The following is a 23953-nucleotide window of genomic DNA, read 5'->3' as shown; positions in this document are numbered from 1 at the left end:
TGCTGAACAACAACTGTACACTGAAGCCGAGCTTTCCTTTGCAAACATTGAGGAAATTATCCAAGCAGTGGTGCAGGATACTAAATTGAGTGAACCTATGTCTAATCCAGTTGATCACTCTGCTGATCAAATCAATCCAGAGGTCACCATCTCTTCAGAAGAACCAGTTCAGCAAGATCTATTTGCTGACCAAGCTATTTCAACTGATGTGCCGATTGATTCTCAAGTTCATTCTTTAGAGGCACCAGTTTTGGTTTTATCACCATCTGCCATTCATCAAGCCAGTTCTTCTGCCGATCAGAATCCACCCTCATCGTCTCCAGTTCATGGAGAAATCATTGTAACTGATGTTCCAGTGCAGAATGTTGCTGCTACAGTCTCGACTGACCAAGCCTTAGTCATTTTTGAACACACAACAAGAGAACCAGGAACCTCTCATCGGTCTCTTCCTCCATCTTCATCAAATTTTGGTCTTATTTTTGAAGAAGTTCAGAATATACAGAACAATATGCAACAAATTATTACTGCCATATCAAAGATTCAGAACACTCAGCTGTCACACACTCTGAAGTTGGATCATTCTCATCAGTTCAACTTAGAAAAACTGAACGCCATACAAACTGCTGTTACCTCTCTGACATTCGCAGTTGAAGATATACAGAAAAACAGAGGGTTACTTTCAAGTCTCACTGCCACTCAAGACTCTATCAACAAACGAGTCGATAGTGTGGAATCACTTGTTTCAAGAAAAATCGACTTGCTTCAAGTCGCAATGACTACTGCTATCAGCAATATTTCCGACTCTGTTAAGCTCCTATCAATTGACGTTCGGAAATTATCTACTAAGATTGAGCTGTTTGACAAAAAGGGGGAAGACCCTTAAAATGATTTTAGAAAAGCAGAAGTAATCTTAAATTCTTGTATTTATGAAGAATATGAGTTCAGTTGAATCTACATCTTATTTTATCTACAAGAGTTCAGTTATTCAGTTGTATTTTATTCTAAGTTTTGTCAAACACCATAAAGGGGGAAATTGTTGGAAACTTAATTCCGGTGCTTTGACAAAAGACTTACCAACTGAACTAAGCAACTGAACTGATCATCAACTGAACACGTCATCTGCTGAACTCAGTTAACTGATCGATACAACTGAAGCTCATTCTCGTCAACTGATTTCTTACCAGCTGATCTCTCAGCAGTACACGTCATCAGTTGAAAGCGACAACAGACAAAATAGTACATATACCTGCAACTAGTAGTGGAACGCCGCATTGCAGAATGAACAGTGTACGACTGTCAGAATATATCGACGTGGCAATCAACGGTTAGAATATTCAAACATTCTTTAATGTTACCGTTGAGAGGAGAGCCTATAAATAGTCGAAGGCAACAACTGAAGACTAACACGACTTTCACTTATATCATTCTACTTGCTGTTACGCTGCAAAAATATTTGCCTGCATTCAGAAATAAAAGCTCACGCTTATCAGTCATATCAGTAGTATTCCAGACTACATTCTCGAGCTTATAAAGCACTTTGTAATCTTTGGTAGATTTTCTAAGTTGTGTTAAGATCAGTTACGATCTATAAAAGTGTTGTATACTAAGAGTTTCAGTTTTGGCAAAGTGATAAGTCCAAACTGAAGTGGGTCAGTACAGTGTCGTGTATTTGATCAATGTCTTTTAGTGGATATCCTATCTTCGTGATAGAAGGGGTGACATAGGAGTTATTCAAGTCTCCGAACATCCAGAAACATATTGTGTCATTACTTCAGTTTTCATTTTCAGTTAGATACTCTATCTTTCAGTCAGTTTATTTTCCGCAACTGTTTTTTTCAGTTTACTGATTGTTATTGACCGACGGGATATCTAGTTTCAGTTTGTAACAAAACTTGACTCATATTGTCGAAGAATATTTAAATTTGAGCAGTGTTTATTCAACCCCCCTTCTAAACACTCTTTATTCGTTTAATCGATCCTTTCAGTATACTGAGAAATTGTAAAGATACTAAGAGTTTAAGTTTGACGATGTTTAAGACCAAACTGAAGTGGGTTATTACATTTTTTGTAATCAATCAAAGTCTTTTAGTAAAAACCATATCCTTGTGATAGAAGGGGTGAAGTAAGAGCATTTGAATTCTCCGAACATCCATAAAATCTTCGTGTTCATTGTTTAAATTATTCTTTGAGTATTCAATCTGTCAGTCAGTTTATTTCCGTACTATATTATTTAACTGATTGACATTGATAACAAGATTCTTGAATTCATTTTATCACTAAACTAATTCATTCTATCGAAAAGATTTGAAAATCTTAAAGTGTTTATTCGACCCCCCCCCCCCCTTCTAAAAACTTTCTCCCATCAAATCGATCCTAACAAGTTGGCTCGTTAGCTGCACTGATTCAGCTGAACTGGTCAGCTGTGCTCTTCATTAGTTGAATTCTTCATCAGCTGGTCGGGCTTCTGAAGGTCTTCTGCTGAACCACGTAACATCTGAACAATCATTTGAACTGTTCTTTGATATTTCAGTTGGACTGGTTCAGTTTTGACAATCAGTTGGAACTTTCAGTTTGTGTCTCGATAGCTTTCTTTTTGCTCGGTAACTGATCAGTTCGAAGCCTAATTAGTTTCAGCTTTTTGGGCACTTAGGTAAATTTGTTAGAAACAAAAAAAACAAGTTTTGTTAACATCAAAATTAAGATTACGAACAAAAAATGTTCCAACAAATATGATTAAAATTTCTAAAAATGCTGGATTCCAAATTATTTTACGAGTCAAACCCTAATTTATCCGGGAAGTCGGTTTTAGTCAAACAAAGGATTTTTAAATGCCAAATATTATTATTTTTGAAAACAAATTTTTGTAAAATTTTATTTTACAACTAAAAGATTTTAATGGGCATAATTTACCTAAGATTATTGAACCTAATCATTCATAAACTTAAAAGCCTTAAAGACCCTAGCATTCAACACCTAATTTTCAAAAATTAAAAAGAAAAACTAGGGTTCTTGGGACTCCTAGCAGCCGAAATTTTGCACACGCCACACACACTAAATTCGAAAATTTGAGAGCAAAGTTCAAGGGTTTTCGTCCCCGTTCGTCCTTCATCGCAACCTACGTCAACGATCGAGTATTCGAGTGTCTTTAACGTAAAGTCACGCTTTTAAACCTTCTTTTTGCACCATTCAATCCATAATATGCATGATTTATATTTGAAGCATGAAAAATATTTAGATCAAAATTATTTAACACTAGACGTGTATTTTTCAAATATTCGATGTTTCAATGCATGTATGTTATGTATTATTAATCCTAAGGACATGCTGCCCATGAGAGACGTTCATGGGTCGAATAAGCGAAGAACATAGGCTGGAAACATGAAAGGCTAAGGGAAGTCGTACCTAGAGTTTCTAGGTTATTCCAAGGGGCTTGATGGCTCGGTTAAGGGGAAGTTGTACCAGGGCGTGGGAAAGGACCTTTACTGGCCGTGACTCGGTGCGTAGAAGCAATGTGCAAGCCCTAGGGAACCATGGGGGGCGCGCGCGGCTTGATGGTAAAAAGAAGAGGTGTGCGGGCTGGAGACTTGATCCAAGGTCATAGGCAGGGGCTAGAGGGTTGGATCAGGGAGGACTAGGCGCTGGTTGTCCAGGGATTCGAAGAAGGGAGGGCCGCGTGTCATGGGAAGAGAGGCTAGGGCGCGCAGATTGTTTTCTGAACGGAGGTGGTGAGCGACTCGGTTAGGGCTGGTCTAGTATGATTTAGGTAGGGTCCAGTAGGATCTGTTGAGGGTATGGTCCATGGTGGCTCGAGGGTTGTAGGGAAATGTGGCTCGATATAGGACTAGCTATCGGTTTTGGCTAAGGGGAAAGGTATCGGCTCGAACCGTGGTCCACGGGGGTTGGTTGGTGGGTTACAGGGGTAGTTTAGGTATGAAAAGCTTATATTTAAAATCTGGGAAGAAAATATTAAGTTTTGAATTTGTTCGGGTTTAAAACGCTCTATAGTTTAGTTAATAATAAATACATCGAAAGGCTCGGGTTAACGTCAAAAAAAATTTTAAATGTCGAGTTTCGGCTTATATGATAATTTGGGATAGGCTCGAGTCAATAATAGTGAGAAAAAGTCAGAATCGAGGATTTTGGAGTCCAGGAGTAAAATGGTCATTTTACATCTCGTGTAGCACGAAAGGTCTGGCGGTGTCCCGAAGAATCATAATGCATGATAAATGATAGTTTAAAATGCTTATGATGAAATATGATATTTTTACGATATATGCTAAAGATGTACGATTGTTCCTAAAAAAAATGCTATTTTCTAGTTTTGAAGGATACGATATTTTATAAATAAAAGGAAATGAAAATATTTTGAAGGATTTGAATTGACTGTGACAAATATGATATGATATGATTGGGGATATCGTGAGGGAAAAGGCCCTTGAGATAGCCCGTTTATGGGAGAAGGCCCCTAGAGGGATCCCAACGATCGTATTTCAACTTTTTGGCTTGACGAAAGTTGCTGACGCCTCGCCCCCATGTACATTTGTGTGCTAAGAGTGATCAGTCGACCTCATGATGATACGATTACAGCTAATCACTTTTAAGGATCAAACTTTATCCAAAATGATATATGATGATGGAAAGTTTTACGAATTAATGATTTATGATTTATTTATGCTTATAGATTTATGCTAGCTTATTTAAATAAAAGTATGATTTTAATGCATGTGCATGTATATATATTATTTGCTACGTATAGTTAGAACGTGATGATTCATTAGACTCACTAGGTTTTGATGGTTGCAGGTGAGGACAATTTTGATGGAGACACTGACGCTTGAGTTGATCAAGTCCGGCAGTACACTCCCGATGAACTTTATTTTTCGCACTTATTTAGTATTTAAAGTTTATATGTAAAGATTTTGGGGATTATTTATTTAGAGATTTTACGCTTTATTTTGAAGTCTAGTTTTGGATTATTTTTAAAATTAATGTATGATTTTGGTGTTGAAAATTTAAGGACTATTATGCATTTGGGATTTTTAACGGTTGGGTCATTTTAAATAAGTGTTTCGAAATTTTATGATTAAAAAAAAATTAGTAAGATTTTAAAGTTAAAAGTAAGGGACATTTCAATTAATTCCTTTGAGAATTTAAGTTTGTTTACTTCAATTTTACTTGGTTCATTAAGTTTGATAAATCTCCTTCAGTTCAGTTACGGTCTTTCCGTTTAGGTCTTATGATCGGTTACTAGTCAGTTTGTCAAAATCTAAAACTTATTAATTTTAACACTTTGTCTCCTAGAGACTGGCATGATCCACTAGTACTTTTTTGATCAAGCTGCACCCTACATAATTTGCATCTGAATAGTCAATTATATTGGAAAAAAAGTCTTTAGCATACCATATACCCTTATTTTGTGTGCTTTTAAGATATTTAAGAATTCGTTTGACAGCTAATTAATGAGATTGCTTAGGGCAAGACTAAAACCGAGCACACATAAAGACAGTAAATACAATATCATGTCGACTTACAGTTAGGTACAATAAAAAACCTATTAAACCTCAATACATGGTTATCTCAATTGATATTTCCCATTCAACTTTGTCAACACTACAAAGAATTTGATCATACACATCGGTTAAAAGACAACGTTTTAAATCAAACATGTTGTCTTTTTATATTTAACAACGGCTCAGATAAAACTGTTGTCTATTAGCGGTTATTTATCTATGACGACGGTACTGTTGTTGAAACTGTTATCTATGATGTCTTTTTTTACGCTTTCTTTTAAAACTGTTCTCTGTCTAATTTTTTTTATCTTCGACAACTGTTTTTTATTAAACTAATAATTTTCATTTATTTAACAAAAGTTTGTTTAAAAACTGATGTTGACCTTTTTTTAAAAAAATTGCTAAGCCACAAAGCGTTTATTAAACAAAGAGAAGATCCACCGGTTCGTTTTCCCTTTTTTGCCTCTTCTTTTTAGTCTGAATTACAGTTACCAGATCGGAGATTACGATTTGTTGAATGCCTTCGAAGCGGATTTTGAAGGAGCTCAAGGATCTCCAGAAAGATCCACCGACTTCGTGTAGCACTGGTACTCTTGCTTACCCTGTTTTTGTTTTAATTTTGTGTTTCTTTTTTGGTTTAATGCGATCATAGAGCGTTAAGCGTGTGGATCTGTGTTGTTGATACTTTGCTTGTATCGGGATCTTTATGTTTTGATTTGGTATAATTTTCCGGACCAGGCTGCCAGTAAGTCTACTCCAACCACTGGTGGAGTGAAGAAGCCACATTGTTACCGTCCTGGTAGTGTTGCTCTTCGGTGAGTTATCGCTTTCCTCCGGGTAATTCAGCACTATCTGTTGTGTAAATAGTAAAGTTTTACAAGCACACTGATATCTCATGTAGTGAAATCCGTAAGTACCAAAAGAGTACCGAGCTCTTGAGGGATAATACTCATTTTCGTCCTTCTTGTTTACCGCTTTTCCCATTTCAGTACCTCTTCATTGTTGACTGCTTATTTAATCCTTCATCTATTTAGAATCGTCCCGAATTGGTCCCTGTCGTTATGTATACGTTTATATTAACGTTGACCCACAGCATGGTGCCTCTCACGTGATCTTTTTTTTAAGGCAGTCGATTTCTCCCCAAATCAGTTAACTTGCCAGCCCCACGACAATCCTAAATCCCCAAATCAAATAATCCTAATTCGAAAGGCACGGCGAACTGGAGAATCCTAATTCAAAAGCCCCTAAAACGGTAATGGCAAGCTTTCAGCACCTAACACGGTAATGGCAATATTTCAGCTCGAAAAGAAAGAATTCATCGCATAAGAAGTAAGCAAGATGTCCTTGTTTAATTTGTTGCATTTGTTGACTCAAATTTTAATGTTACATTTTTTTTTCGAAATAGTATATTGGAAGATTCGTTAAAGTGGTAGGCCGTAATGGCTCGAAGAAGTAAATTTTCAATTGAATTGACCCCGAATTACGGTGATGTTTTATTTGTAAATGTGATAACTTTGTGGATAAATTTTTTGAGATTAATCACATTTACAGGATGTTAATATTATGTTTGTTAGGCTGGATGCGAGAACCCACTCTTGTTACAATTAAATTGTACTACAATGGTTCAATGGAAACCAATCGCAAGAGGAAAATGTACAAAGGTGGGAGTACTGAATTCTTTGATTTTGTGGACATGGATAAGATAGGCTTGATTGAACTATGGGGTTATGCTAAGGAAGTAGGATGCCTGGACAAAGATAGGTTCCGATTTTGGCAAAAAATCGGTAAATCTTTGACCGATGGTAGATATTTGGAAAGTGATGCTGATGTGGTTGAAATTAGGAACCATGTCCACAAAAACTATTAAGTCGAAATTTATATTGAACATGATGAATGTTTTTCAATAAATCAGATAGACGCATCCTGTGTTTTACAGAAACCGAATGTAGTTAAACCGAAAACAAGGGCTGGATTGAATGGTGAAGATGATGTAGAATTTAAGGATAGTGAATTTGATTTCGAAGAAGAAGATAATTATAAGGGAAAGGGGAAAAATATAGTTAGATGGTGAAATTTCCAATGATTTGTTTGAGAGAATGCAAGGTTATGAAGGAGACGATGATTGTGCAGAAATTGATGAGTTAGAGAGTGCATTTGATTCTGAAGAGGAAGATTCACAAAAATTCCAAATGTATGAACATTCGGAAAATCCTGATTTGAAGCTTGGAATGATATTTGATTCAAAAAAAGAGGCAAATTTTGCAATAGAAAGTCATTGTATTAGACGAGGGATGGTAGTTAACTTTGTGAAGAATGACAAAAGTAGGCTTCGAGGTGTGTGCAAAAATGAAGGATGTAAATGGGTTATTCATGTGTCACCAATGAGTAAGGACAGTTTCTGGAAGATAAAGACTTTTGAATCCGAGCACAAAAACTGCTATTGGAATGTTAAGAACAAAAACATCAAGTCAAGCTGGTTAGGTGAAACTTTCGTGAATAAATTGAAATCAAATCCTAAGTTAGGTACCAAAGAGTTTAGAGAAGAGGTTAAATCTACTTTGAATGCGGCCCTCACATATAAACAAGCTTATTTGGGTCAGAAAAAAGCATTGAAGCTAGTTGATGGTAGCATAGCGGAACAATTTAGCCGAATAAGAAATTTTTATGCTGAACTGAAAAGGTCCGATGAAGATGCTTCTGTCATTCTGAAACTGACTGATGAAGATGATGGGCCAAGATTTCAGAGGATGTATGTGTGCTTTTCGGCCTGTAAACAAGGATTTATAGAGTCTTGTAAACATGTGGTTGGAGTTGATGGATGTTTTTTGAAAACAAATAGTGGTGGACAGTTGTTGACAGCAGTTGGCCTAGATCCAAATAACAACATTTTTCCTATTGCTTATGCATTGGTGGAAGGAGAGACAAAGGATAGTTGGATGTGGTTTCTGCGGTTGTTGGATAACGATATTGGCTTTGAGAATCAGGATGGTTGGACCTTCATGTCTGATAAGCAAAAAGGCTTGACTCCTGCATTTGAAGATTTGTTTCCAAATGCTGAAAATAGATTTTGTGTTAGGCATCTGTACACCAACATGAAATATTATGGATTCAGAGGTGTGGCGATAAAAAATGCTCTTTGGGCTGCGGCTAGGGCGACAAGAGTCGAAAAGTTCAAAAGGCGGATGGAAGACTTGAAGAAGATTAATCATGATGCTTACGTATGGTTGGCAAAAAAACCCGAACAACACTGGTCCAAGGCATACTTTAGCACAATTCCAAAATGTGATATACTTCTTAACAACATGTGTGAGTGTTTCAACTGAAAGGGGATCGGTTACGGTGACCGGAAGCGCAACGAAAGTTAAAAATTTTAAATTTTTCATACAAAATTTCGGCCACCCCTTGATTTGTGTAGCAAATACAATAAAACACAAAAATGACATTCATAGTGTGTTTAGAAATGTACCTATCAATCTTAAAAGATTGATGATGGCTCCAACTTAGTTGATATACAACTAAGCTCTTCAATGGCAAGACAATCTTCAAGCTTCCTTTGAGCCCACCTTGCTCAAATATTAAGCCCACCACCAACTAGCTAGAACCACTCTAATTTTGCACTAGAAAAATTAGAGCATTTTTCAAAGAGAAGTATTTTTCATTCCTCAACACTTGAAGAAGAAAATGGAGAAAAGCTTTTTTTTTTTTTTGGGAGATAATGGAGGAGAATTCGGCCATAACATGTTGGAATGGGGGGGAAGGGAGACTTGTCTTGGTCTTGCAAAAAGTAGAGACAAAAGTAGCATGCCAAGCCTTGATATTTGAAAAATTTGTCTCCAACCCTTCACCTCCCATGCATGCATATATTATATGGTTTTTAACAAATTAAAAACCATGGACTAAATTTAATTATCTCAAACATATTTGAGACTAATTAAACATTACTTGAATTTACCCAAGTCCAACTAATTAAATAATTAATTTAAATTGAGCTCTACAAGACTCAATATAATTTAATTAATTCAACACTTGAATTAATTTAATTATTTGGACTCTACTAGGTCCACTAGTGTTTAATTAATTCAACACTTGAATTAATTTAATTTAGTCCATAATGTTTATGAAAATCACAATTTTCAAATACATTATTCACTTGGCCAACTTTTAATTTAGGAACACTTCCATAAATTAAAATTTACATTTCTCTCATAGAAGTCATACTTCTATTTTTCCTTACACTTATAAACTCATTTATAAGTCGTTCAACACATTGAACTAGTTTCTCCTTTATAGAAGTCATACTTCTAATTTTCCTTACGCTTATAAACTCCTTTATAAGCCGTAACACATTGAACTATTTTTACTTCTCAACGGGATCTAGAAAGCCAGCACTTGTGTGGCCCTCAATGGTTCATTGATACAACTAGCCGTGGGTTCACATCTCCATGTGATTCGGACTAAACATGTCCTTATATGAGCATACCCCAATTGCTCCATTCTTACTTATCAACCCTTTGATAACAAGAACGTCAGAACTCAAGTCTGATAGTACCCAACCAACCATGTTAAACGCCTAGCAACATCGCTTACATGATTCCCTAGGTATCAAATGATAGTGCCTGCAAGAACCATTCAATTATGGTTAGCGTACAGTACGGTCCCTTCAACTCATATATCCCGACCGATTCGACAACCATTGGTATATCGAGAGTTTTCAATGAATCGATACTATGTGTCATTTCGTAGTTGCATCGATGGTGTAATCTATGAAACCCCTTTCATAATTACCACCATACTCTGGCCAGAGATTTCAACCTACATACACAAGATAACACATAGGATATCAATACTCGAAGGTAAGCGGTGAATCCCCGACTACAATGCATCGACTCCTATATGTTTCGACATGACACCCAACCTTGCCACCTGATGACCCCATAAGAGTCGGTAAATAAGTTAAAGTGAAATGCTAGCACATAGAGTCTCAATGTTGTCCCGGGTCATAAGGACTAATGGTGTACAACCATAAACTAGGACGTTTCCACTCGATAAGTGAGAACCACTTGGAAAGTCCTTTAATGGAGGGTTGTTCAGTGCACTCTACCAGGAGCACCTATCTGCATGCTCGGACATCACAATGTCCCCTACCAATGAAACATGGTACTCACATCGCAGATACTAGTCTCTAACTCGAGCAGCCTATATCCTTCTTAGTGGCGGCTGAATCGACTAGGAACTGTTTAGAATATACAGTATTACAAATATGAGTTTCATGATACTCATCATATGAGCATCTCATATTCTTTCTACTATTTGTATATTCAAGGGCTTTATCTATGCAACTAGCATGGGTATACAGATAAAGATGTGCCAAAATAATAATTTCAAATATTACTAAAATAAAGATTGCTTATACATAGAGTTTCATTGTGAACACTCGGCCAACACTTGGCTCGACGGGCACCTACTCTAATAATCTCCCACTTGCACTAGAGCCAACTACCCATATGCTTCAAACCCATTGATTCGCGATGCATCTCGAATAATGGTCCAGGTAAAGGCTTAGCTAGTGGATCAGCAACATTATCTGCGGAGCCGACTTAGTCGATAGACACTTCTCTTTCCACAATCTCTCCGAGGATGTGGTACTTTCTCAATACTAGTTTGGATTTCCGATGAGACCTGGGCTCCTTTGCTTGAGCTATAGCTCCCGTGTTGTCACACAACATCGGGACAGGAGCAACTCCATTAGGAATGACGCCCAACTCTTCGACGAAATTCCTTATCCAAATAGCCTCCCTTGCTGCATCCGATGCAGCAATGTATTCGGCCTCTGTGTTGGAATCCGCAGTATTGTCTTGCTTGGAACTCTTCCAAGAGACAGCAGCACCATTGAGCATGAATACAAACCCAGAGGTTGACTTCGAGTCATCGATATCGCTTTGGAAGCTAGAGTCGGTATAGGCTTCCAATTTTAGTTCTCCACCCCATAGACCAAGAACAATTTATTGGTCCTTCTCAACTACTTGAGGATGTCTTTCACAGCTTTCCAGTGTGGAAGACCAGGGGTCGATTGATATCTACTCACTACACTTAGTGCGAAAACAACGTCAGGACGTGTAGATATCATCTCATACATGATGCTACCAATCGTAGATGCATAAGAAATGCCTATCATCGCCGCTATCTCTGCATTAGTCTTGGGAGACATAGACTTGGATAGAGACATGCCATGACACATTGGTAGATGTCCTCTCTTGGACTCATCCATCGAGAACCGCTTCACGATGGTATCAATGTATATGGACTGGGTGAGACCAAGTAATCTTCTTGACCTATCCCTATAGATCTGTATTCCCAATACAAAAGATGCTTCACCCAAGTCCTGTATCGAGAACTCACTGGCTAACCATATTTTAGTTGATTGCAACATTCCTACATCATTCCCAATGATTAGAATGTCATCAACATAAAACACCAGGAATGTCACTACACTCCCACTGACCTTCTTATACACTAAGGGTTCCTCAGGATTCTTATCAAAACCAAACTCTTTGATTGTACTGTCGAATCTGAGGTTCCAACTCCTAGATGCCTGCTTTAGACCATAAATAGATCTTTGAAGTTTGCATACCATATGCTCACTTCCGATAGATGTAAACCCTCCAGGTTTGAGACATGTAAATCTCTTCCTTAATATCCCCATTAAGAAAGGCTGTCTTGACATCCATCTGCCATATCTCATAGTCATACTATGCAGCTATGGCTAGCAATATCCTTATAGACTTGAACATTGCAACTGGTGAAAAGGTTTCCTCAAAGTCAACTCCTTGTCATTGAGTATATCCTTTTGCCACCAATCGCGCCTTGAAGGTCAATACCTTCCCATCCGCCCCAAGTCCCTATGGGAACCGTTCCCATAGATGGATCTATAAGATCCCACACTTGGTTCGAATGCATGGAATTCATCTCAGATTCCATAGCTTCAAGTCATTTGGATGAATCGGCATCAGATAACGCTTCCTTGAAGGTCCTTGGATCACATCCATGGTTAGGCTCATCATGGCCCTCTTCAAGAAGCTGACCATACCTCATAGGTGGTCTCGAGACTCTCTCGGAATTTCTAGGAGCTTGTATCTCCTCACTTGGCTCTTCGGGTGTGGGTTCTGTAATTGTGGGTGTTTCTCGAACCTCTTCGAGTTCTATTATTTCCCTTTTTCTATCCAATAGAAAATCCTTTTTCCAAAAAGGTTGCATTCCTAGAAACAAACACATTTGTTTCTTGGGGATGATAGAAATAATATCCAACTTAATTCTTTGGATATCCCACAAAGTAACATAAAATGGATCAACAATCCAATTTATCTCCCACTACCTGCTTCATATAAGCAGGGCACCCATATTCTAAGATAAGAATATTTGGGAGGCTTACCCATCTATATCTCATATGGTGTATGCCTTTGAATGGACATTTAGTAGAATATCTTTTAATTTTAAGTTATAGAGATCGTTTTTCAAGTTCTCAAGTACCAATTAAACATTCATTCTTGTAAATGTTGCAAACACCTTTGCTAAATAAACAAGAATATCCATCTTTATCACAATAGAAATGGAAACAATGTTTTACACCAAACAGGTACAAACAAAACATCTCTTAAAATTAACTTAAAAATCATTGTTCAACAATAAGTAAACATTTCTTAAGGTCTTGGCAGCAACTCTTGCTCCATAGCCATTCCCAAGAAGGTCTCACCTTCTCTAATCCTCTTACTTCTGCCCATCACCTGCAACACATTACAGAGATGTGATCCACATTTGGTATCCAATACCCAAGAAGTAGAGTTAATTGAAATGTTTACTTCAATGTAGAACATACCATTTCCAGAACTTTTCTGGACAAGATACTCTCTGCAGTTACGCCTCCAATGTCCAGGCTTCTTGCAATGATGACATACATCATCAGTCTTGTCAGCCTTAACTGGTCTGGCTGCCTCAACAGGATTCAGAGATTGCCTCATCAAGGGCACGTTCTTCTTGGGACGTTGGAAAGAACTCTTCTTTCCCTTCCCATGTGGATTAATCTTTGTACCAGATGAAGAACCCACATAAAGAACCAACTTCTCTTTTTTGATGGTGGATTCAAACGTAACAAGCATGTTCACCAACTCCTCAAGGGTCGGCTCCATCTTGTTCATGTTGAAGTTCACCACAAAAAGATCAAATGAGCTAGGCAATGATAACAGCAACACGTCGGTGGTCAACTCCGAAGGCAAGATCATATCCATGCCAACGAGCTTATCCACGAGCCCAATCAACTTCAGGCCATGCTCATGGACCAAGGCCCCATCTCGCATGCGTATAGTGATCAGCTCCTTGACGGTCGCATGCCTAAGAGGCCGTGTTTGCTCACCAAAGAGCTCTTTGAGATGCAAAAGAATGTCAGCAGCACTCTTTGCACCCTCAAAACGCCTCTGCAGCTCATCATTCATAGAAGTCAGCATATAACACCTGGCTATCAAGTCATGGTCACACCATTCCTTGTAAGTCTGCAATTCCTCAAGAGTGCAGTCAGTCGGAGCCTCAACAGGGGGCGACTCATTCAGTGTCTATGCTACCCTTTCCGAATTCAAGACGATTTTCAGGTTTCTTAGCCAAGTGAGGTAATTAGGTCCAGTTAATATGTGTTTGTCGAGTATTACGGATATCGGATTGCGAATCGATGACATTGTCAATTTGTACTGAAAAGTAAAAACAGATAAATGTTGATGACTATTTTAAAATAGTTAGTAAGATATGAAGTTTGGACTTTAACTTCATAAATATTTGCTCCCACTGTTTTGACATCTTTCACTACCCTCTAGTGGAAACGGGAAACTCCTTTCCTCAGTAGGTACGTAAGGTCCAATTAGCGAATTATGATCCCGAATAATATCAGCCAACCACAATTCGTAAAAGGTAGTTTCCAATTGCATCACAATGCAACCCTCTACGTAAACTTTTGTCTCACGTTTGATTAGGACCCAATAATATGACGTCGTTCATCTTCACGTGTCATGCCTTACCCATCGATGTTGAACCTTAATGGACGGTCGCCATGAGTTCCCCCAATAATATGAGCCGAAATCATGGGAGTTCCACGTAGTTCACATCACCATGTCAATGGATGTTACAGCTTTCCGGCACCCAGGGATCCTCCAATAATATGAGCCGAGCCCCGAGTACGGGTAGCGTTCATCATGCACCCATTGTCGATGGAAGACAAGGAAATTATAAACAAATTTATGATTCCCCTTTTCGGGCTTGAATTTAATTTTGAATCTTATTCAAAATGAGGGTTTTTAATTTTGAAATGTCTCATCATTAATTTTTTATTTTAAAAGCTCGCCATGTTTGATCGTATGTTTGCCGGATTCATGCAACTTTGTTATTATCGTAATAATAATGCACATACTCATTATTTATAACATATCATGCATATATTATAAACAGTAAACAAACAAGGATGATCAATCGCCCCAAAACTAACGGACCGTGTGAGCTAAACACGGGCCTAGGTCCAATCCTAGGGAAATGCACGGGATGCAAATGCAACTATTACATAAGCTTCCAATATTTACATGTCTTCGATCTTCATAATCATCATGGCCACCATCTTCCAAATCTTGATCATCCACTATACTAATATTTACAAATAAATATCCATGGCAAATAGGGATACATCTCATGGGGTGGGAACGGGCCATAAACCAAGCCCACTTTATGAATTGATAATTATTACAATCATTCAACACAAAATATCCTAGCATACACCTAGCAAATTGGGCTTGGGCTTTTGATCATCCTTCATGCATAATATCACATATCATACACCATCAATTAATTATCACAATAATTAATTGATCCAATATTATATATCTTGATCCAATCACTAACCACCACGATTATAAACTAAATTAACAAAGTATACAAACACCTTTGTCTACTTTCAAATTAATTTATTTATAACCGAATTTCTTGTAAATCACCATTTACTATAAATATTTAAAGTCCAACTTAAAATATTTATTTCATGAGAAAATATTTGCAACTTTTGTAATTTTAAACTTAAGGGCCCAAAAATTCATTTTTCACCAAAAATGTTTTGGCCCATTTAAAATTCACAAATATGTTAGCCATCCAATGGCCCAACAACTCAAGGCCCATGACACTTTGATATTTCAAAACACCTTTTGAAAACCCTAGTCGTCATTGCCGTCGCCGGAGCTCCGTCGCCGGATTCCGGCCAACATTCCGGCCAACATGCCAAATTTTTTTTTTATTTTTCGAAAGGGGGCTGTTCGGGCAGCCCCTCGGGCTGCCCTTGCTGCCCGACACGGGCAGCAACATGCTGCCCGAAATTCCCCATTGTCATGCCTTGATTTTTGTTGCAAATTTCATTCTCATGCGATTAGAAATCAATCTCAATATAATATCTTGTATTTTCTACACAAAATCGTAACCATAGCTCGGATACCACTTGAAAGGGGATCGGTTACGGTGACCGGAAGCGCAACGGAAGTTAAAAATTTAAAATTTTTCATACAAAATTTCGGCCACCCCTTGATTTGTGTAGCAAATACAATAAAACACAAAAATGACATTCATAGTGTGTTTAGAAATGTACCTATCAATCTTAAAAGATTGATGATGGCTCCAACTTAGTTGATATACAACTAAGCTCTTCAATGGCAAGACAATCTTCAAGCTTCCTTTGAGCCCACCTTGCTCAAATATTAAGCCCACCACCAACTAGCTAGAACCACTCTAATTTTGCACTAGAAAAAATTAGAGCATTTTTCAAAGAGAAGTATTTTTCATTCCTCAACACTTGTAGAAGAAAATGGAGAAAAACTTTTTTTTTTTTTGGGAGAGAATGGAGGAGAATTCGGCCATGACATGTTGGAATGGGGGGGAAGGGAGACTTGTCTTGGTCTTGCAAAAAGTAGAGACAAAAGTAGCATGCCAAGCCTTGATATTTGAAAAAGTTGTCTCCAACCCTTCACCTTCCATGCATGCATATATTATATGGTTTTTAACAAATTAAAAACCATGGAATAAATTTAATTAACTCAAACATATTTGAGACTAATTAAACATTACTTGAATTTACCCAAGTCCAACTAGTTAAATAATTAATTTAAATTGAGCTCTACAAGACTCAATATAATTTAATTAATTCAACACTTGAATTAATTTAATTATTTGGACTCTAATAGGTCCACTAGTGTTTAATTAATTCAACACTTGAATTAATTTAATTTAGTCCATAATGTTTATGAAAATCACAATTTTCAAATACATTATTCACTTGGCCAACTTTTAATTTAGGAACACTTCCATAAATTAAATTTTACATTTTTCTCATAGAAGTCATACTTCTATTTTTACTTACACTTATAAACTCATTTATAAGTCGTTCAACACATTGAACTAGTTTCTCCTTTATAGAAGTCATACTTCTAATTTTCCTTACGCTTATAAACTCCTTTATAAGCCGTTCAACACATTGAACTATTTTTACTTCTCAACGGGATCTAAAAAGCCAGCACTTGTGTGGCCCTCAATGGTTCATTGATACAACTAGCCGTGGGTTCACATCTCCATGTGATTCGGACTAAACATGTCCTTATATGAGCATACCCCAATTGCTCCATTCTCACTTATCAACCCTTTGATAACAAGAACGTCAGAACTCAAGTCTGATAGTACCCAACCAACCATGTTAAACGCCTAGCAACATCGCTTACATGATTCCCTAGGTATCAAATGATAGTGCCTGGAAGAACTATTCAGTTATGGTTAGCGTATAATACGGTCCCTTCAACTCATATATCCCGACCGATTCGACAACCATTGGTATATCGAGAGTTGTCAATGAATCGATACTATGTGTCATGTCGTAGTTGCATCGATGGTGTAATCTATGAAACCCCTTTCATAATTACCATCATACTCTGGCCAGAGATTTCAACCTACATACACATGATAACACATAGGATATCCATACCCGAAGGTAAGCGGTGAATCCCCGACTACAATGCATCGACTCCTATATGTTTCGACATGACACCCAACCTTGCCACCTGATGACCCCATAAGAGTCGGTAAACAAGTTAAAGTGAAATGCTAGCACATAGAGTCTCAATGTTGTCCCGGGTCATAAGGACTAATGGTGTACAACCATAAACTAGGACGTTTCCACTCGATAAGTGAGAACCACTTGGAAAGTCCTTTAATGGAGGGTTGTTCAGTGCACTCTACCAGGAGCACCTATCTGCATGCTCGGACATCACAATGTCCCCTACCAATGAAACATGGTACTCACATCGCAGATACTAGTCTCTAACTCGAGCGGCCTATATCCTTCTTAGTGGCGGCTGAATCGACTAGGAACCGTTTAGAATATACAGTATTACAAATATGAGTTTCATGATACTCATCATATGAGCATCTCATATTCTTTCTACTATTTGTATATTCAAGGGCTTTATCTATGCAACTAGCATGGGTATACAGATAAAGATGTGCCAAAATATTAATTTCAAATATTACTAAAATAAAGATTGCTTATACATAGAGTTTCATTGTGAACACTCGGCCAACACTTGGCTCGACGGGCACCTACTCTAACATCAACAGCATGATTTTAGATGCAAGAGAAAAACCAATCATCTCAATGTTCGAAACAATAAGAAATTTGTTGATGGCCAGGTTTCAAACCAACAGAGAGAAGGCCGAGAAATGGGATGGTGTGATGTGTCCGAAAATTAAAGTTGTCTTGGCAAAGAATAGCAAGGAAGCAGTTGCTCTTACTCCTTTGATGGCTGATGAGACACATTTTCAGATCACAGGCTTACACCAGCAGCACTCTGTTGACTTGTGTAGGATGAGTTGCAGTTGTAGGAAATGAGATTTGACTGGTATTCCATGTCCACGTGCTGTTTGTGCTATTTGGTGTAAGCAAGAGAACCCGGAAGCTTATGTACACCGTTTTTATAGTTTTTTGAAATACAAGCAGTGTTACTCTCGATCCATCATGCCCATAAATGGACCAGCCTTGTGGCCTGAATGCCACTTAGTCCCTCCATTACCACCAATGTATAAAGAAAAAGTTGGTAGGCCAGCAAAGTTGAGAAGGCGACAACCTGATGAAGTTCCAGCTTCAAGACAATCAAAGCTGAAAGGTGTGAAACGAAACAACAAATGTCGGACATGTGGTGGGTTTGGACACAATCAAAGGAGTTGCAACATATTTAAAGCATGTGGTGAAGCCGAGACACAAGAGAACAATGAAATGGACAGAGGTGAAACCGAAACGACACAAAATAACAACGAAATGGATATAGGTGATGTTGTGGAGTTACTTTTGTTTTATTTAGATTCTTATTTCAATTTTTAGCATTATAATATTTATCATTTAATAGGTGACATACAATCTGCACCACAAACATGCAATGAAGCCGAGCTTGGTGCGACTACACAGGGCGACACACTGTCAGATGAAAGCGAAAGATTCATATCCAACAAAAGCGCAGAACGTGCTGAGACAGCATTCGAAAGAAGGAAAAAACTGCAGGTTTTGGACATATTATTTATTTCTTGTTGGATTTTAATGGTTGTGGAATTGGATGTTGCGGTTATGAAATTTTTCATTTTTTTCCCTAGAGTTGCTGGTTGTTGTATCTTCCTGCATCTTCCTTGTAATGGTATGCCACCATTAATGGAGTTAGTGGTTTTGGTGTCTTTTTTTTCCTGCATCTTCTTTGTAATGGTATGTCACCAGTAAATTGTGCCAAGCTACCAAATAATGGTTCTTTTCATCTTTAAGGTTCCGGTAAAATATACTTCCACTATTAAACATTGGACACAAGCAGTGCAATCGGACACAATTGTGCAATCAAACACAAGATGAATATTAAACATTTTACTTACTCAAGTCAATGTTAAAGACAGGTGGTTGCATTCATAATTCAAATCACATAATTCAGAAAACACATTTAGTTTTAAAACAAGTGCAACATAATTGAAAATGATAGATGCCATCATCACTCTCCTCCTCTTCTTTCCTTTCCTCACTTAGATGCGCCACCAACAGAAGCAATAACTACTCTATTTATCTTCACCAAGGTGTAGAGACTCTATTATTTCTTTGAGCTCCGTAGATAACTCTTCCATTTTCAGTGCATTTTGGCGACTTTGTCGTTCCAATTCCATTTTAGCCGCTACTAAGTGGGCTACTCTTTCATACTCTTTTGGTTTTTTACTCGAACTTCCATCAGATGTCAAACTTGAACATTTTGCCTCGCTACAGTTATAAGAAGTCGCTCCAACAGATTGTTTCTTCATATAATCATCGAATGATTTCAATGCCGCTTCTCTAGTGCAATAGGATTTGTGAGAAGCTCCACTGTATTTACTCACTTGCACTTGAGCCTCCTCCCAATTTTCGTAAACACTGGGTTTTCGTCTAACAAATACAACATATGTTTTTCCCTACAATAAACTAGAATTTTAAAATTTCGAAAAAATATTCATAGAAAAACTCATGGGAAGTTACAAAATACACACTAAAATAGTAAGGGTCATACTCCAAAATATTGAGCTAAAGTACATACATATATACTCCATTAACGATTAAGGGTCAACTAATATCCACTTCAAAATGACATAAAAGATCACAAAATAAGATTGCTACGAACACACTAATCGCGAACCTACAGCAAAAACATGGAAAATAATGAAAAGCCTTCACCATTGCAGATGTTGTAGTAGATTGAATCTGGAATTGCACAATTTTCTTCCAGTTCGCCGTGCCTTTCGAATTAGGATTGTTTGATTTGGGGATTTAGGGCTGTCGTGGGGATGGAAAGTAAACTGATTTGGGGGGAAATCGACTGTCATAAAAAAAAGATCACGTGAGATGCACATGCTGTGGGTCAACGTTAATATTAACGTCTACATAACGACAGTGACCAATTCGGGAAGCTTTTCAATACATGAAGGATTAAATAAGCAGTCAACAATGAAGAAGTACTGAAATGGGAAAAGCGGTAAACAAGAAGGACGAAAATGGGTATTAACCCAGCTCTTGATCAGGAAGCTTCCTTTCCAGAGGCTTGTTTTAATTTTGTGTTTCTTTTTTGGTTTAATGCGATCATATACCGTTAGGGTGCAAGCTAGATCAAAAAAGTAACGGTGAATAATGCCAATTTCTTGGAGACAAAGTGTTATATTCTGAACTACAATGGTCACAAACTTCAGAAAAGATTCGTTCCAAATAAGGTAGCCGTTGCCGTGTCTTTTGTTAAATTCATCATTCCTAAATTGATATTAAATATATTACTCATTATAGCCCTCCCACTATAGAGACGAGAAAAATAATATATATTATATATTTATTATTAGATGTATATATAGACTAGCTTGATAAGGAGCTTGATAGTCCCTGGGAAATATCCAGTACTCGGGCAGATATCCGGTAACGATACCCGGGGGTAGCCAAGAAAGTAGAGAAGTCCCCAACCAGTGCTTAGAAGGACCCGGGTTGTAACTAAGCCCGGGTAGTGGGAGCTCGGGTAGTATAACTAGGAAACAGTGCTATACATTAAGGTTATTCGGGACACTCCAGTACAGGTGTCATCTCCAAGATCACAGGTATGGGGCACCATGACTAGATCATCATTAGGAGTTCTTTCGGCGTACGTATGGATGATGTGACTAGATCGAAGTAAGTGTGGGTTTTCAGACTTAACAGTGTCAGTGAACAAAGCATGGGCAACCATTTCGACATGAGTAGTAGCATGACACTGAAAACAAGGTCATCATTGACTTCTCTCCTATAAATACCAGGTGTGTTTGATATTATTTCATTCAGATATATATTCTTGTGCAACAAATATACATTCTCTTACCATAAATCATTTGGTTCACTTGAACGTCGGAGTGGCTATGACAAAAAACCTTCCGATGCCCCACTAACGATCTCTGGTATCTTCAGATTGCAGATATATCAGAGCCCGGATATCACCCATCCAAGATCAAATATATCAAGTTAGGAAGTAGTCCGACCTTGTGCAATTGCCTACCCTTCTCAAGCCCAATTTGCCCAGTCATCATCAATTCATATTGCAAGACTCTTCAGATAATGATATGAGTCAGGTGATGGATTTTATCGAGCCAATTATTGACCAGACGTCGAACTCATATCTATGTGTGTTGTTCTCAGCAGACGAAGTTAGGAAAAGCATTATTCCATATGCACCTGATAAAGCTCCTGGCCCGGACGGTATGCTTGCTTTCTTTTTTCAGAAATTTTGAAATGTAATAGGCCCTACGAATTTTAAATGAGGGTGCATTGTTAGATTCTTGATCTTCGGTCACATATGCAAAAACATTCGATCACTATTAGTCAGCATATGGTAAATGGTGCATAGAACAAACCTTTGATGCAAACTACCTTTGCTTCATATATTGCACATGAAATCTTAACCATCCCACACCCACAATACAACAAAAGGATTCGAGATTTTGGTCATATGACTCCAAGGAGAAATATTCGGTTAGATATGGATATAAAGTAGAGATTGGATTCTATGAATCTCCAAGCCATTGTTAGTCAGTTCAATCCAAACGGTGGAGCTACATTTTGGGGTTTATCTACTTCTCCTAAAGTCCGAAGTTTTTGGTGGCGAGTTCTATAAACATTATCCCAACAGCAAGAAATCCGCTCGCTCACCACGTTCTATTGATTGATGCTTGCTCACTGTGTAGCTCTGGCGATGATTCAACCGAGCATGCACTGTTTTGGTTTTCAGGGGTCAAGAGCTGGTGGAACACGATAATGTATTGGAAAATTCTGAATAAGACAAGACATCTTGATATTGTTGTTATATTACTTTGCATGAAAGGGGCAGTAGATAGGAAGGCCTTTGAAGTCTTTGTAATGAGGTCCTGGGCTATATGGCATGAGAGGACCAGAATTGTGCATGGGATGGAGAGCAACGTGATATGTATTTCGGTAGATTGAAGTGTCTCGCTGCTCTAGGAATTCCAGAAGGCTTGGGAATCTGTACTCACAGCCCCTCGAGACAGTACCATTGGCTCATCGACAAGGTGGTCTGGTCTGCTCCTCCACCTAACCTTTTAAAAATTAACACTGATGCGGCGTACAATAATAACATTAAACACTATGCAATCGACAGGCATCCTACGATTTTTATGCAGAATTAGTCGCGATACAGGAGGGCCTTAGATTGGTGAAGAACGAGGATTAACAATTTAACAAATCTTTATCGACTCAGTCTTGGTGGTGCAAGCAATCACTTCTCCGGAGGAAGATCGTAGTTACAATAGTGCGATTGTCACAGAATTTAGATACTTATTGAGTCACTCACTACAAAAAAAAAGACTAAAGACAACAGTGAAAAACCGTTGTTGTATGTCTTGAAAAACCGTTGCTAAAGCCCCTGTGGTTAAAGGGTACGCTCAAAGACACGGTGAAAAACCGTTGTCGTAGACATCAAATACAACGGTGGAAAACCTTTGTGGTATGTCTTGAAAAACCGTTGTTAAAGCCCATGTGGTTAAAGGATACGCTCAAAGACAACGGTGAAAAACCGTTGTCGTAGACATCAAATACAACGGTGGAAAACCGTTGTCGTATGTCTTAAAAAACCGTTGTTAAAGCCCCTGTGGTTAAAAAGTGCGCTCAAAGACATCGGTGGAAAACCGTTGTAGTAGATGTCAACGACAACGATGAAAAACCGTTGTAAAATGATATTTGCGACGGACTCCATACAAAAACCCGTTGCAATTAGCGACGGTTTTGTAACCGTTGCTAAACGTAGCGACGGTTATTAATAACCGTCGCTAATGGTAGCGACTGTTTATCATTAATTGTCGCTAAATATAGCGACGGTATTCATGTAAAATACCGTCGCTACTTAGCGACAGTTAATACATGAATTCCGTCGCTAATATTTTCGGTAAAATAAAAAAAAATTAATAATTTAATAAATCTGTTTTGTTAATTGGTACAATTGTGTAAGAGATAAAAAAATTTAAGTGTCGTGAAGTGATAAAATCGTGTGAGATAAAAATTTTAATTGTCTTGAAGTGGTAAAATCGTGTAAGAGATAAAAATTTTAAGTGTGGTGAAGTGGTAAAATCGTGTAAGAGATAAAAATTTTAAGTCTTGTGAAGTTGTAAAATCGTGTAAGTGATGAAAATGGAGCGAATTTGCATGTATTTATAGAGAGTGTTGGAAGAAAATGGAGGGGAAATTAGGCGGGATCGAATTTTTGAAATTGCCGACGGTGTTTCTAAAACGGTCGCTAATATTAGCGACGGTGTTAGTAAAACTGTCGCTAATATTTGCAACGGTTATAGATAATGCGTCGCTAATTTCA

At 37.8% G+C, this 23953-nt stretch overlaps 1 long non-coding RNA gene across 2 annotated transcripts; it reads left to right on the top strand.

Annotated features, from left to right (window-relative positions):
* Positions 1-5901: 5901 nt before the first annotated feature.
* Positions 5902-22930, top strand: LOC140803250 (uncharacterized). 2 transcript variants are annotated; one of them, XR_012111809.1, is made up of 5 exons: positions 5902-6097; positions 6249-6419; positions 20715-20828; positions 20964-21395; positions 21544-22930. It is a non-coding gene; the product is annotated as an uncharacterized lncRNA (long non-coding RNA). The 2 variants fall into 2 exon arrangements; XR_012111808.1 differs by having other exon boundaries at positions 20964-22930.
* The last annotated feature ends 1023 nt before the right edge of the window (positions 22931-23953 follow it).

This window comes from Primulina eburnea, chromosome 10 (genome assembly GCF_022965805.1).
Source record: "Primulina eburnea isolate SZY01 chromosome 10, ASM2296580v1, whole genome shotgun sequence".
Taxonomy (NCBI): domain Eukaryota; kingdom Viridiplantae; phylum Streptophyta; class Magnoliopsida; order Lamiales; family Gesneriaceae; genus Primulina; species Primulina eburnea.
Note: the sequence above shows the minus strand (reverse complement) of the source record. Positions and strands in the feature narration are given on the sequence as shown.